The following is a 17,192-nucleotide window of genomic DNA, read 5'->3' on the forward strand; positions in this document are numbered from 1 at the left end:
GTCAAATTGGTCATTTTCATCTACTGTCACTCCAGTGGCTACCACTGAAACAGATGTTTTAAAAAATAATTTCTTGGCAACTCAGTTTTCTCAATTTATGAAATGAAGGGTTAGGACTAGATGACTTCTAAAGTCCTTCCCAATCTAATTTTGTATTGTGAATCCTACTTGGTTATATATTAACTGTGGAGGTATATGGCACTGCTCCTCCAAGAATCTGACAGTATCTTAGTCCATCTCTACTGCTCAGTTAACGCATTCAGGCTGGTTGACTGGTTAGCATGGTAACTACAATTTACCAGTTTGGATGAGCACCGCTTGCTCCAGAAACTGGAGAGACTTCAGTATTGGTATTCCCCAGCATGTTCAGTGACAAAATAGAGAAGTTCATGAAATTTTAAATCTTCTTAGAGTGAGTATATTAAAACCATCCTGTTCAATATTGAACCATATCTTTTCCTGGCATTTTAGTTGTGGCAGGCTTCAATTTTTTTTCTCTCTCTGCCTCTCTCTCTTTCTTTCTCACTATAGAAATATCGTTAGCCATCTATCCAAATATATGTTTATGGATGGATGCCTATCAATCAATTTCTATATCCATGTAATGTTTAATTGGGTACGTGTGTGGTATGTGTATGTTTATATGCATGTATAAATGCAATTATGTTATCAAATTAAATGAATATATATATATATATATATACATGCATCTATTAATATAAGAATTTCAGAAGTTACTATATGGTCAATTTAAAGGTTGCATGACAGTATTATTTTTAAAGGGCATGTGGACCTTGTAACCAAATAATATTTGGCATAGCATAGAAAAAAAGACTTATCTAACAGGACATCAATGCCTGTCTAGCCAATCCTTTTACCCATTGCTGGAATGTCCTCCTCACCAGTTGGAACTCCTACCTCCCTTTGAGATCCTCTCTCCTATAAAAGGCCTTTCCTGATTTCCTCAATGGCTAGGGCTATCCCTGAAAAATTACTTTGATTTCATTTGTCTGTACTTTGCATTTACATGTTAGCTTACCTTAATAACTCTCAGATTAAGATAAAATCTTCAGGGTCAAGGATCTCTAGTTTTTACTTTTATATCTCCCCTACTGACCATCACAGTGCCTGGCAAATAGTAGGCACTTAATAAATACTTTTTGATTAGAATTGAAATAAAAAAGGTCATTGCTAAATTTGCAGGAGATGAAGGTTTCCTAATCTGCCCGTGGAGGAACAGCCTCTCCCCACCCCACCCCCCAACCACTGTTAGTTGATACACATATAAGCACAGGGCCATCATTTGTCTGGCATCATTAGGGATGTGATGAATCTTCCAAACAACTGAAATTTATCTCTTGATTTTCCAAACATTGTTATTACAACCGCATTCTAGGAATGCAATGGTAAGTTTAATATCTAAGTGCTTCTCTATACAAAATAGGCCCAAATGTCCCATCTTGCTTGCCAGATAAGCATTCTTGAAGCTACATAGATATAGACAAAGAAGATGAATGGGATTCAAGGAGAAACCTCCATTTGGCAGGAGAACTGTTTTCTAGCTCTTTGAGAAGGCTGTCTCAGAAAGGTTGGATATAGGGGCCTACTTTAGCAAGTAGTGGAACTCCTAGAAGGGCTTAATCACATTTTGATTGCCCTAAGCCTAAAGATCCAGAGGGCCCTTAGGGTCCCTTCTTTAATTTCTTTCTCTGTTAACTTTCAATCTCGATCAATCTTCCTTTCCTCTCCATTTCCTCAGTTAAATTTTAATTTGAATAATCATAAACTATTGTTCACACTTATTGTGTATATACTATATGCCAATTACTGGGCTATCCTGAAGATAAAAATACAAAAATGAGATAGTTCTTGCCCTAAGAGAGTTTTTATGCTGCTGAACAAAACCAAATGCTACATATCTGTGTTTGTTTTACCTTTTTGGCATCTTGAAAAAACAGCAACTTAAATTGGAAAGGTTAGATTGCTTTGAATAATGATAATAATAATGATGATGATGATGATGATGATGATGATGATGATGATGATGAAGATGATGATGATGATGATAGCTGACATTTTTGTGGTGCACCAGCGCACTAGACCAAGAATCCAGAAGACCTGAGTTCAAATTTGACCTCAGGCAAGTTACTTCACATTTATTTGTCCCTATTTCCTCAATTCTAAAATAAGACTAAGAATATCCCCTACCTTCAAGGGCTGTTGAGAGGATAACAAGTGCTTAGCACAGTGCCTGGTACCTAGAAGGTACTTAATAAATGTCCATTTCTTCCTCCCCCTCTCCATTAAAAAGCACTAGCACTTAGACCATCTCCTTTGACCTTCCACAACCGAATGAGACAGGAAGCATGTATATTGTTATTTTGATTTCATAGGGAAAGCAATAACCACAGCAAAAACAACTGTAACTCAGACCAATTAAATGACTTGTTAAGGGAATTCAGGTAGTGAAGTGACAGAATTAGGGCTGGGCCAAAGTCCTTTCCATTCCACCCTCAAAGACTCCTCTCACTACACACTGACTGTATTTGAGAAATCAATGATTTTGGGGACTAAACCATTATTTATCAATGCCTTTAAATATCGCTAAAAATGTATTTTGCAGAATATTTGCTTTTTTCAGTAAATTTTACTGAGATAAAGGTTTATGTTGCTCATTTATTACCACTGTAGGCCAAAAATGAGAAAAGATGGTTTATTTTTATTCATATATCTTCTTTCATGTATACTTAGATTTTCCATTAAGAGGTTACAAGCTTTAATTTCTCTTTTGAGGAGAACTGTAAAAATGTACTGTTTATTTACTCTGTTGACCAGAATGAGTAATTTAAATTGTTCTAGTTACTTGGGCTATAATATAATTAAGCTAAAAGACTAAAACCCATTTTGGTACCCCAAAGGTAGGGATATGGTAGATTCCTCATATGGAGTAAAAAACAAACAAATAGAAATTCTTATAAATTAGCTGAGAGACTGAGTCTGTTGGGTGAATAATTATACAGTATTTTGCAAAATGTAACCAGACTACCCTGACCTCCTCCCCCATATTATGTATCCTTCTGTTATATTTCTAAGACAACAGAATGTCTCTTTTCAGTTAATACATATGTAGTCACTTTTACTAAATGGGGTGACTACAAGCAGGAAGGAAAAATGTATACTATGTTTATCAATATAACCCTCATGTACAGTGAAATATATATTTAAACATCCATTAAAGGAGGTATTCCAGAATCAATAAAGTCTATAAAATCATACTGTTAGCATATGTCAATTCTAATCTAACAAAGCCATCTTGCATTTTCTTTATTGATTTTTGAGATTCCATCATTTCAGTTGAGAAGCACTAACCATGCAGACATTTGCAGAAACACCAGTTGTGATTGATGCCTTCTAACCCTAATAACGCAAATATTTCCTCAAACAGGAAAACCACTTCTTATCTCCCACCAAATAATACTCATAATAAATCCTGTAAGGTAGATAGCAGTTAACATGTAGTTCCAGAGATCAAAGTTCTCAAGATTGAAAGGGGGGAGGGAAAGGGAGAGGGAGAGGGAGAGGAAGAGGGAGAGAGAGACAGAGAGACAGAGAGAGAAAGAGAGAGAGAGAGAGAGAGAGAGAGAGAGACAGAGAGACAGAGAGACAGAGAGAGAGACAGAGAGACAGAGAGGAGGGCAGGAGGCAGGGGGAAGGGAAAGAGGAGGAGAACAGTGGGAAAAGAGATGGGGGAAGAAGAGGGGTGAGGGTGAGTGATAAGTAAGAAACAGAGCTTTAACTTTATAGCTAGAAGGAGACAGAATAGAGAGGACTGTAATGGGGGGGGATGTGGGAGGTTAGTGTACCTTGAGTGCAGTGTCTAAGAGGCAGGAGGCTCACCCTGAGCAATCCTGAGATATCTACGCAGCTGCATTATTGGGCAGTGATAGGGAGGGAAGGAGGACCAGGATGGAAAGAACATGGCTCTCCTACTGCTTTCTAAATTTTGGTGCTTTTCTAATTTCCCTGACGTACCTCTAGCTATTCCCCTAAATTACAGAATTTAACTAAATGAAGTCAGGAGAGAGTACCTTCTGAAACATCATTCCATGTGATTGTCTCAATGCCCTTGGATCACCTTTGGATCACCTACCAATATTTACCTATTGACATCACATCTTTCTTTGTGAATCAATTCAATAGCCTTCCTGACTTCTTTAATGCTATCAGCTGGAAGCAATTCAACCTCATCTGATTTAATAATGCTCTGCACCCCAGTTATAAACATATCACATTCTGATTTGTATTGTATTTATTCTCATTCATTTTTTATGTCCTATCACCTCCAAAATATCATAAAAATTTTAAGGAGAAGGCAAGTGGCATAGGAGAATTAGTGAATGACTTGGTATCAGGACCCCTGGGGCTCAGATCTTACCACAGACATTTAATAAGTGAATAGCTTAGGACAGCCACTTAATCTCATTCTTCTATGCTTAAGGTGAGTATAATCTTCCGAAAATTCCTATTACCTCGGATCATAGATTTAGAGCTGCAAGGGATGTCAGGGGCCATTTAGTTCAAACTCTTCGTTTTACAGATAAGGGAACTGAGTAGTATGGAGCTTGCCGTAGGTCTTATTTGCAGTAATCATTAAAGAAGGAATTGGAACCCAGGTTTTCTGACTGTAGAGATAATGTTCTCTCCTTTGTACTATGTGGCAAAAAAGTATTTTGCAAGTCTCAAAGAATTAACTAAAATTCAGTTATCATTAAGGATATTTTTTCATATCCTCATTACATGAATGATTCTCTGTCTTTGTCTCTGTCTCTCTGTCACTATCACTCTCTGTCTCTGTGTCTGTCTGCCACTGTGTCTGTGTGTTTCCCTCTGTCTCTCTGACTCTTTCTGTCTCTCTGTGTCTATTTCTCTGTTTCTCTCTCTCTCTCTCTCTCTCTCTCTCTCTCTCTCTCTCTCTCATTCTCTCTCTCCTCCCCCCTTCCTCTCACCCTCTCTTTTTCTCTTTCTTTCCCCTCCCATCAGGCACCACATAATATGCGTTTTATCTTTTTCTTGTTGATTTAATTTCTCGTTGATTTAATCAACGATCATGTACTTGGACTCATCTTAGGTGGACCTGATTTCTTGCTGGTCTTGAAACTTCAAACTTCATCCAGTTCAATGCTTTTCCCATTTCCAGATTATGGTAATAATAACAGGGAATCAGAGTTCTAAAGTGGAAAAGCTTAAGACTCTGACCCCAGATGAGTGAATTTCTAATCCTGGCTCTGCTCTGTGACCTTGGGAAATTCACTTAACCTCTCTGGCCTTCTTTTTTTTTAAGAGGAAAATAAATGGATTTGAGTGCTATTCTCAAAATTCCATTTTAACTCTAAAATTCTATGGATTAATAAAACTACTCATTGTAAAACTATTCATACTATTGTATCCCTCCTGTTTCCTACAATAATAATATTTTCCAGAAAGCTAGACTCATTCCCCATGTGAATCCCAATTTTTGCCTTGCTAGCTATTTACTCCTTTCCCCATTTAGAGCTATAAATTTCATATTCTATTAGGAAAAAAATACCTTGGATATATTTGCTGATATATCATTTAAAATGACATTTTAATGGATAATAAGGGATTAATAATGGAATATGCATTATGCTTGATGCTGAGGAAACAACATTAAGTAGGTCTCATGATTTGATGAAAGTAATATATGTGACTTCATCATTGCATATCTATAAAGAATCCTGGGGTAAAGAGCAAGCGGGGTAACCACTGTAGTTAGAAAAGGTCATGGATGAGTGTGGATCAAATTGTTCCCATGAGATCTGCAAATGATAAAGCTGTCTCTAATGCTTTCATAGAAAAATGAAGGAGTTTTGTAATGCTCCCTTTAAGCTTATAGACATCAAGCTATTCCAGCTTTATCTTAATAGTATCTGTTTTCACATTTAAAGCTATCCATTAGAGCCTCCTTTACCATCTTCAAATGAAGGCTCTAATTTTAAAGCCTCCAGCTGAAGAGATCTTTTTTTCAAAGTGTATTTGATTCTTTCCTTTTCACAATATGTTCCAATTCCCACACTGAATAAACTTTTAAAATATTTTATGTCGAATGGCATAGAGTTTATGCTTAACATTACAGACATCTAGAACAATATCTTAAATGGCAAAATTTAAAACAGGAGTTACTGTCAAGTTCAAATCCTGCCTAGAAATTAAATGTGATACTTAATTAGTAAATGCCAGCAGTTCTGAACTGACAAGTGCTAGACATTTTAGGAAGCAGAAAGGTGGATTTCTATTCCCTGTAGATTTTGTCCCTCCCTGAAACAGATGAAAATTAGAATGAGAGGTAAAATATGTGTGTGTATGTATGTATACACACACATACATACACACACACACACATATATATATATATAATATACAGATCTATAATACAAATAAGAAGAAGTGCAAAGGGAAGAAAATATGTGTTTTTGAGAGTTTACACATAGGAGAGAACAATGCCAGCTTGAGGGGATCTGAGACAATTATATAAAATAAGTAACACCTGGCCTGGCCTTGAATTATAGAATGTAAGCTTTTTGAAAGCAGGCATTAGTCACTGAAATTTTTATGTTTGTTTCTTTCAGTTTCTGGCTCATGATAGATGCATAATAAATGCTTAATTGTTGATTTATTGACTGAAGCCTGAGAAGGATTTTAATAGGTTAAATTGATCTGGCAAAGTTCACTTTCCAGTATGGCACTCAGATATGGCCAAAGGAGTAGGGAAAATAGGAATGTGGTCTTTGCAGCTAGCCCTACATGTCTGACATTATGACACACCCAAAATGTGGCTAGTCTCCATCCTTTGTGCTAGTGTAGTTGAGAAACATATATACAACACCGCTGGAAATGTATGTAACTTCTTTTTACCCCATGAGTTATAAAGCTGCCGTGATGAAAGGAATTTTTTCCGTGTGCTACCACTAACAGACTCCCTTACTATTCAAAATCATCTAGCTTACACCATATTAAAAAAGAAGAAAGCTTTGTGTTTCATCGTGGTAGACAAAAATCTGGAAGAGGTATTAATCTGGCCTGTGATCCCTAGATCCCACAGTGGCCTAAAGTGGAGTGTCACCAGTGCTTTAAATGAGTGTTACCCCATTATACTGTGGTAAGTGGTGCCAATTCCTGGACAAAGATGTGCAGAAGACTGCTGAATCAAAGTTAGAACCATATACGGAAACCATAAGTAATCACAAATTGTTAACACTGGAATGCAAGGAGGAAAAGACCGCTGACATTCTTTTCAAAGAAGCTAGACCTAGTAGAACACTAGCTTGAGTGTCAGAATCATGCCAAAATTATTTTCAAGTCTTGGAAACTAAACTCCATCTTCTGTGACATGAAGCTTTCTGAGTTCAACTACACCCATGACTTTTGGAATGACAACAAATCAATCAACAAAAGTTCATTAATCCCAAACTATGAGATAGGTAATGTGTTAAGCACTGGGGACACCAAAAGAGACAAACAATAGCCCCTGCCCTTGAAAGCTTACAATCTAATGGGGCAGACAACATGCAAACAAGTCTAAGTAAAGTGAGCTTTATACAGGATAAATAAGAAATAATTTACAGAGGGAAGGCACTAGATTAAGACAGGTTGGAGAAGGTTACTTGTAGAATAAGAGTATTTTAATGGAGGAGTTGAGGAAACCAGAGAGGTCAGTTGTCAGAGCAGAGGAGGAGAGAGGAGGCACAGAGCACAGAAAGAGGGAATGTCTGGAGCTGAGAGATGGAAAGTCTTGTTCAATGAACAGCCAAGAAAGCAGTTACTGTATCAAAGAATACATAACAGGGAGTAAGGTGTGAGAAGATTGGAAAGGCAGAAAGAAGGTATTATCCTCAAACTATGGCCTAGTGGAATTGGCCATAGGATCATGGGGTTGGGAAAGGAAACAAGAATCTGTACGGGGTAGTTAAACCCCATCATTTAACTGATGTTCAACCTAGGCCCAAAGAATTGAATTGACTGGCTCGTGGTCAAACATTTAAGGGGAAAAACAAACAAACAAACAAAACATACTTCCATGTTTTCCTGAAATGTCAAGATGACTCAAATGTGCCTTGGCAGACAACAAAGTAAGTACCATATTTAGGTGACACTGATGAAGAGCAGTGTCCTACATAAGGTGAACTATTATCCCAAGCCATTCTGACCTATTTATAATACAGGAGACAATAGATTTTCCATATTCTTCCCAGACCAGGCAACATCTAGTGATTTGACTTCAGTTTGTGATGTCACATTTAAGGAAGGTTAGAGACAAATTGGCCTATGTCCAAAGATGGGTGATTGGCATTAATGAATGAAGACATATAAATATTAATTAAAAAACTGGGAACTGATGATGTTTAGCTTGGAAAAAAATAATGACTTAAAAGGAAATCATGATGGTTTGCCTTCAAGAATTGTGACATTTTCATATGGAAGAGGATTTGTACTTGTTTTGCAGGATATTGACTTAAACTTGGATTGGTATAAGCTATGTCAGTTCAATGGAATCTCTCTCTTGTTCTACTGAGCTAAAAAGACTTCATGGGATTCTCTTGATAATCTGTGATTTCAAATCCAGGCTGGCTAAATTTAGAGAGGCTCATTATCAAAGGGCTGAATACTCCTTGTGGTTGATAAAGATGATAATCCACAGAAAGTCATTTAGAACTTTTGCAAAAGCATCATAGGGCTGTAATCCACAGAGTACCCATAATAATGAAATTGTGGGTCCTTGCTGTATTATTGAAATAGGATGCTTAAAATTGACCTCATTTGTCAGTTATTTTTATACTGGCATTGCTCTTAAATTGTATTGAAAAGTCATTGTGGGCAAGGGCCATATCTTATTAATATTTGTATGTTTCCATCCACAATGCCCCCCCCCCCACATTGCTTTGGTGAATATTTGTTGAATTAGTGTTGGATAAGTGAATGAATCAATTCATGAAGCCCTGTCCTCACACACAAACATACACATATGCGTTAAAATGGACACACAACAAAGAGGAAAAACTGATTTTGCAAGGGAAATATTCAGGATAACTCAATTATCATCTGGCAGAAAATGTCAATAATTACTTCAACGAATTTATCTAGATCCAATTGCAAATTAGCTATATATGACCAGAAATGTAAATACAATCATTAGGAAGAAGTAACACATTTTATTTAAAACTGGACTTTTTCCATTTCTGGAGAAGATCGTGAGGAATAATATTTGATTTCTTATGAGGGTAATAGCTTATTTTATGTTCCTCAGTTCACTTATCTTTAGAAGATCTTAATAATCAAAATGATTTTCCCTACAGACATTGAGATTTAGTTTTACCTTCAAGTAGGTCAAATTACTTACTTTAACATCACCAATTCTAACTATAGCTACATGTGGGGGTGTGGTTGCAAAGCTTCTAACACTAGAACAAAATGAACTTTGCATAAAGAAATGGAGAAATAGCTCCCAAGAAAAGTAGGGAATGAACACATCATCAAACTGTCGGCATGATATATGAATAACTTTTCTGGGATAAAATAAAATTCTGAATTTATCCCTTAGTATAATAATCTAAAAGTATAACCTTCTCTCCATTAATTTCACAGCAATTCTATTATTATGTTTACATATGTTATCTTTTTAATTTTTTGAAATCATGTCAATATCCAATTATTTTCAAATTAATTGAATGTAGGAAGAGAAACCTAGCAGTTCCTTTTTTATAAGTACTTGTAATAAGATTTTCTTTTTTAACTTCTGGCATCTGTTAAAAATGCTTTCCACCTGAATTTTTTTATGTTTGAAATTGTATTGATTTTAAAAGACATTAAACATATGTATGCATATGTATGTATATATATGTATATGTAAGATGAATGCAAGTTTATATATTTATGCAAGACGAATACATATATTATGAAAGATATATAAGTTATATATGCACTTAAAATTGTATTAAATGCTGTAATTTAAAAAGTATTACTATTTGATTGCTCAGTATAATAGACTCTATAAAGATAAATTAGAACAATGTATTTTCTTGAATTATATGTTTAATATTGTCATCATGCATTAAATATTTTAAGTGGTTTTAAAGCAAGAAGAGAATGTGAAATATCAGCAACAACAAAACGTATCTTCAATCTTGTGCTTAGACTATTTAGATTGTTGTTAAATATTAAATAATCAATTAAAAGAACACAGACTGTTCAGATCATCTTACAAATTGGAAAAGCTTCTGAAGACTTAATTAACCAATTAATTCTGTATGTATACATTTGAAAAATACATAGAGAGAAATGGCCTAATTATGTTGTGTGCAAATGCTTCCATTAATGTGAGTCTCAAGTATGATAAACCACTTCAGCTTCAGCTTTACTGTACATGTATTACTAACTCCAGATACAATAAAAAAGATGGGAAGAATAAAATTAAAATAGCCACCTTAAAATAGTATCAGAGCAGAATGAGTTTAGGTTACCACTCTATTGTATGTATATGTTCACACACACATACACATACATACACATATCTCACATATGTGGCATATACATATGTGCACATATTTGTTATCATCAAACTGGTCTAACGTCTCTACATATCTTTATTTTTAAATTGCATATAACCGCCAGTAAAGATAAGATTACAGATTAAATATTGGTATTCTTTTGCCCTTTATTGTGAGCAGATAGCAAGGTGAACCTCCTCAATTTCTCTCTCTCTCTCCCCCCCCCCCTCTCTCTCCCAGATTCTATTTCTGTTTCTATTTGTCTCTATCTTTTTCCATTTCTCTATCTCTTTCTCTCCTTTTCTATCTCTCTCTGTCTCTGTCTGTCTCTCTCTCTGGGTTGGGGTACATAAAGAGCTCCATGGCTATATAAGATAGAGACTTTTTTGCAAATTTTGCTTTATTTTTTCTCCTCCAGGTTCATCACCTAGGACTCTAAGTATATTTATTAAGAATAAAAGAAATTGCAACCAGTTTAATTTTAGAAACAAGAAAGTGAAAAAAATCCTGTCCTGTCTTATGGACATATGTATATGAATGTAACTGTGTAAAAACAAATGTGTATGTATTTATTTTTAAATTATAAATCATAAAATTACAATATAGTTCACTTATAATAGTTGTATAGTATAAATCTATTTTGATGTATATCTGTATGCCCATAGGTATGTCTATGACTAAATCTTATTATTTAATAGAAAATCAATAGTTTATCAAAATATTCAATAATATTATTGAAAAATTATAAAGTAACTATGCTGGATGACACATTGAGATAAGCTTATCAACAAAAAATGTCCATAGGCTAATTGTGAAATCAATTCAAAAATCTTCTCACATTTTTAAATCAGAAAGTCAATGGGCTGATTTTTTTTAGAGGATAGTGAGTTCAGGTCTGATTTATATTCAGAAGGGGAAGAGTCACTGGAAGATCAAAGAATCAAATACAAGAGATTGCTCTAGGCAGATTTATTAGTTTAAAATTATTTTTTACCTTTTCTCTCTGTCCCTCACCCCACTAGGTAGTCCAAGGACAAAAAACTTGTTAACCTCTTCCTGCTGTGGGGCCCATTTCCCTGTTGACATAATAAGAGAGTTGTTTTTTGGGGGGAACTTTTTTGGGAACTTAGCAGCAACTACCTAGTTGAGAAAAACTCAGACTAGGCCATGGTCTAGTGTGACACTGGGCTCATTTATGAAGAAAAAGCTACACTGAAAAATGTCACAAATTTATTTGAGAATCCTAGCATGCTAATGGCTTGCATTTTCTCTTTGCTATGAATTATAAGAATAACAAATATCTTCTTAGGTACAGAGGAAAAGATCTCTATTCTGACTGCTGGGCTATGATTGGAGAACAACCTGGCTATTACATCAACTCACAGTCAATAGCTATCAGTAGTAATAACACTCTTTGACATTTCTAAGCACATTCACATGCAATATCCCATTTGATCTTCATAACAATCCTGTGAGTGAAGTAGTACAAGTCTTCTTATCTTTGTTTTTACAAAGGAGGATACTGAAACCAAACCGGCTACGATGCTACAGATAAGCACATCAAATTAGTGGATTAATTTGGGATTAGAAACCACTCTTTTTGTCTGCAAGTTCAGTTGATATTGGGGTGAGAACGGAAAACACTGACCACAGAAAGAGTTAAGTCTATTACTACTTCATTGCTATCTAGCTATACTGTGTTAATGTCTGGGCAGATGGAATGTATTATTTTCACCGGTTCCTTTCCAGTGCTATGGTCTCCCCTACTCTGAGCCCCCAAAGAAGGGCATTCAGAATGACTACCATTTTATAGTAGTCAACCTAAAGGCTATCTCCTAAGACAGAAAGAGAAAAAAAAAAACAATTCAAGTTCTACTGCCATGTGGTGTCACTTATGCAAATATATATGTGTGTGTGTGTGTGTATTTGCACAAGTATATACATATATACATATATGTATATATATAAATGTATTTCCAACAATATATATGTACAAGTATATATATATATGTATATATGTGTGTGTGTGTATATATATATATATATATATATACACACATATATATATGTATATGTTTATATCACTGTTGATTTGAAAAAATTGGAAAGATAGCATTCAACCAAATTCGGCAAAGATTTATTAAGTGCTTACTTTGAAGAAGACATAGTGCTGGAGCTGTTAATAAAAAGAAAAGTTGATTTTCCCTGAATATCTGTAAGCCACTCAATAAGTGAAAGATCTTTCCAGCCCATTGAATAGGCCTCAGGTGGGGCCAACAAAGGGAGGCCTGATTAGAGGGAGGCCCACACCCTTTCACTAGCTAGATGTGAGACCCCAGGCCTACACCCTTCTGCTAGTTAAGCTGATGTGGACGTGAAGTCCTCAGGGCCCTAAGGGGACTTGCTAAGACCAGAGCCAATGGTATGTGCACTGAGTTCTAGTCAGTCAGATGCTGGCTGAGACTATAAAAAGAGAGCCTAGTACTGAAAGCAGCAGAATTGGGAGCAGTGGAACTGAGAGCAGCAGGATTCAGAAGCAGATATCAAGAGGACATTGAGGAAGCCAACATTGAGGGAGAGCCAGCATGGAGAGAGACTGAAGAGCCTAGAGTGCACAACAATAGATAGTTGCAGAGATAAAGGAACTCAGATTCTGCAGAGCTGCAGGAGAGAGTGCTGATTAGTGAGTTAGGATTCCTGAGTGACAGTTTACAGGAAGGCCCTGGGGGGTTGGGGGTGGGGGAGGTTACAGGAGGGCTTGGCTCCTTGCTATAAAACTTTGTTATAATTTCCTTGTTGCTACATTGAGGTGGGCTTAGGGGTTTCCGAATATAGTTGCTATGGTATAGAACTGGAATTACTGGTCCTGGGTTTGGATTCTCTCCTGTCTAAGTAAATGTTATACCTCCTCTGCCTTCTACTTAGAGAATTTCTTATACTTTGTGATTCCAAACCATAGAGACATGTTTATAGTCATCCTTGAGGTCATGAATATAACATGCTATATGTTTATGATATAACACATTAATAACATAACAGCTAATCATACTTTCAAGTTTCATAGTCACCCAAGCATATACACACAGATACATATGTACATACATATATACATGCACACACATGCACACACGTGTATGTAAGCATACATGTGCATATGCACACATATATGTATATGCATATGCATGCGTACACATATACTATACATACATGCACATATATGTACACACATATACATTTATACACACACATATAGGGGTTTTCTAATTCCTTGTTGTTTTGTATTTAATGTATTATAGATTGGTCAGGCATTCATGACTGCCTTTTCTGGAATACTCTTCTCATTCAATTTCAATGTCTTCCTCCTTTTCCTCCTCTTCCTCTTCCTCCTCCTCCTCCTTCTTTCCTTTCCTCCTATGTCTGTATCATTCAAGAGACAAGGTTTTTAAAAATCACTTGAAAACAAGATAACTTTCTGCCTGTATCACCATCTCCCTATTCCTAATAATCCCTATATATAAATTCCTCTTCACTCAGATGAATTGTTCACCTAATTGTAATGGAAAGAGCCTTCACCAGTTTGGAATCTTGTCTAGCACTTGCTAGCACGATGATGTCGATCTCATTACTTGATCATTCTGTCCATAAAATAGTAAGAGTAAATCATCACATTTTCCTAGGGGTGACCTAGGGGAAAGAGATTTAACTTATTCCATCTGGTACCAAATAGTTAAACTAAACCGGATGATATTTAATGGAAGGGAAATATACTCTCCATTTAAAGAGGAATTTCCTCTCAGTTAGAATTAGCTGGAAGTGGAATGGGATACTTCACAAACTGGTGAGTTCATCATCTGTGGAAGTTTTCAAGCAGAAACTTGATGACCCTTTCTTTGAGTTTGTTGAAGGGGGGTATGCGTCATGTGTGAATAGCATAAAAAGGTCCTTCCAGTTATGAAATTCTATTGTTCTTTTTGCATCACGTGCTTCACCAAATTGTTGTGAGGAAAACGTTTTGTAAACACTAAAACACAAGACTCAAACACATTTTATATGATAAAATGGAAGGAAGTCTATACATGAAATATGTGCTCCTCATTTCAAATTCTAGCATTTATTAGGTGGACCATGGGTCAATCACCTCTCTGAGCTTGAGTTTACTCTACTAAAAATAGAGATAACGATACTTAGGCCACGACTGCCTAACAAGGTTGCTGTGTGGAAAGCACTGTGTAAAAGCTAAGGTGCTCTTTTAGTCAATCAACCAGCATATACTAAGTGCATGATATTGACCAGGCATCATTCTAGGTGCTACACAAAAATAAAAAGAGATTCTGCTCTCAAGAGGTCTACATTATCTCAGAGGAAAGACTATGTTCACATATAAGAATAGACAAAATATAAACAAAATAAATATAAGATTATTTCAAGGGAAAGGCATTAGTAGCTAGAGTTGTCAAGAAAACTCACAAGTAGAAAGAACTTTGAGTGTGGCTTTGAAGGACACATTCTAAGAGGATTAAGTATATTCCAGGCATGAAAGATAAATCGGACAGGTATAGATATCAGAAAAGAAATGTTCAGTATGAGGGACAATAAAAAGGACACTGACTGAATTGTAGAATGTGTGAAAGGGAGTATTATATAGTAAGACTAGAAGGGAGATTGTGGCCAGACTGTGAAAAGCTTTAAATATTGTACAGAGGAATTTGTATTTAAATGTAAAGGTAATAAGAAGCCACTAGTTTAGCAAGTAGGTAGTGACGTGGTGAGGCCTGTGTCATTGAGTGAAGTATGGTTTAGAGAAGGGAGAAATGAAACAAAAAAACAAACAGAAAACATCCAACTAATTGGGAGGCAATAGTCCATAAAAATAGCAACATATTATTCCTTAAACTATTTCCTGGGAATATTTAAATGCATCATTTATTAGATGGAAGCCTCTACTAGCAATATGATATTGATATCAGATATTATGTCACCCAGACAACAGAATATCAGACATTCTAGCACCCAGTCTAAATAAGGAAAAGCACAAACTTCTAGCAATTCCACAAGAGTGATAAAGGGACCCCAGGACAGTGTTGAAATTTTATGGTTGGAAAGAGAGGAGATTGGAAAAGACATTCGAGAATTAGAAAGGGGACAAAATCTAGTTATATGAGAGAAACAACAAAAAACTACATGATTTATAGTGTACATGTATTTATGTCTATTTCCAGGAAAGTTTGGTTGTGCTAGCAGTTATGTTTCAGGAATAAAATCCTTAAAGAATAGTTCTTTGGTACAATGAACTTCCTAATAAATTACTTTAATATTCTTTAAAGATGAATTAAGCCTGAAGAAAGGAAGCATTTGACAAATATATAACTAGTCTCAATAAACCATCAAGACTTCAATTAATTCTTTAAAAAATAATTAAGTGGTTATATGTCGATGAGGTCCTGTGTTCAGTAGTAATAATGAAGACATTTAAAAACCACTTTCTCTCTTAGAGCTTCTATTAAAGTAAGACTTAAACACACACACACACACACACACACACACACACACACACACACCCCTAACAAAATAAAATAATCCTTGACCATTGAAAAATCAAGCATAGAAACCACACTCTCTGTCTCTACCTCCCTCTCTCTCTCCCTATCGTCTTCCCTCTCTCTTCTCTCTTTCCTCCTCTCCCCTCCTCTTTTCTCCCCTTCCTTTTCCTTCTTTTCCTTTTCCTTCCATTATCTTCCATTGCCCTCCCTTCTCTTCCTTAGAGAATTAGGAATGATAGAGACTCATCTATCAGCCACTTATCAGCCACGGGTAAGAAAAAGAAGGCCCAAAGACTCTTCATGGAGTCAAATATTGGTCACCGAGACTTGTGAGGACTTAATATATAAAAACTGTGGATAGGACAACAGGGAGTCAGCTAATGCCACTATGGATAAATGGGAGAGGTTATATTATCATCTTTACTTTGAAATAGGTAAAGCTAAATTCTAGTAATGGGGGAAGGGGAAATTTTGCTCATGGTCAGACAATAAAAAACAAGAAGTCATTCCTACAAATAAATTGAGGATTGGATAAAGTCTTTCTTAAAAAACATAAAAACTTAAAGCAGGCTAACTTTTTCACTTATTTTTTAGAAACTCCTGTAAGATGAACCCGCGAAATTACATAAAAGCTTTAGAAAACAAAGCTAGAAAATGCTTGGTAAAGCAATGAGTTATGACTACATCATGAAGTTTCTCCTTTATGTAGGTTGTCTGCAAGGGTGGGAATGAAGAAGATAATCATCCTTGGTGAAGTTCACTTTCTGACACTTAGGAAAAAAAGAACTTTATTAGAAGGAAAGGTTTTACCTTTTACAACTTTTGACACAAACATGGGCCTTATACAGGGCATCAAGTTTTTGACATTGTAATTTAAAGTGACAAAGGGAAGTGAGCCATGAGATTCCCCTGAATGTGATATTCCCTTTGGACTTTATCATTCCAACATCATCTGCTGAAATTGTCACACTGGGCAAGGTGCTAAATGAAGATTAAGGGAGGGCCAACATATTTTCACAGCAGGTTAAGTGCCTAGTGTTCTGGGAATATAGACTAGGTTAAAACTAAGCCTTACAAAAAATCTATCTAC

Source organism: Trichosurus vulpecula, chromosome 4 (assembly GCF_011100635.1).
Source record: "Trichosurus vulpecula isolate mTriVul1 chromosome 4, mTriVul1.pri, whole genome shotgun sequence".
In the NCBI taxonomy this organism is placed as follows: domain Eukaryota; kingdom Metazoa; phylum Chordata; class Mammalia; order Diprotodontia; family Phalangeridae; genus Trichosurus; species Trichosurus vulpecula.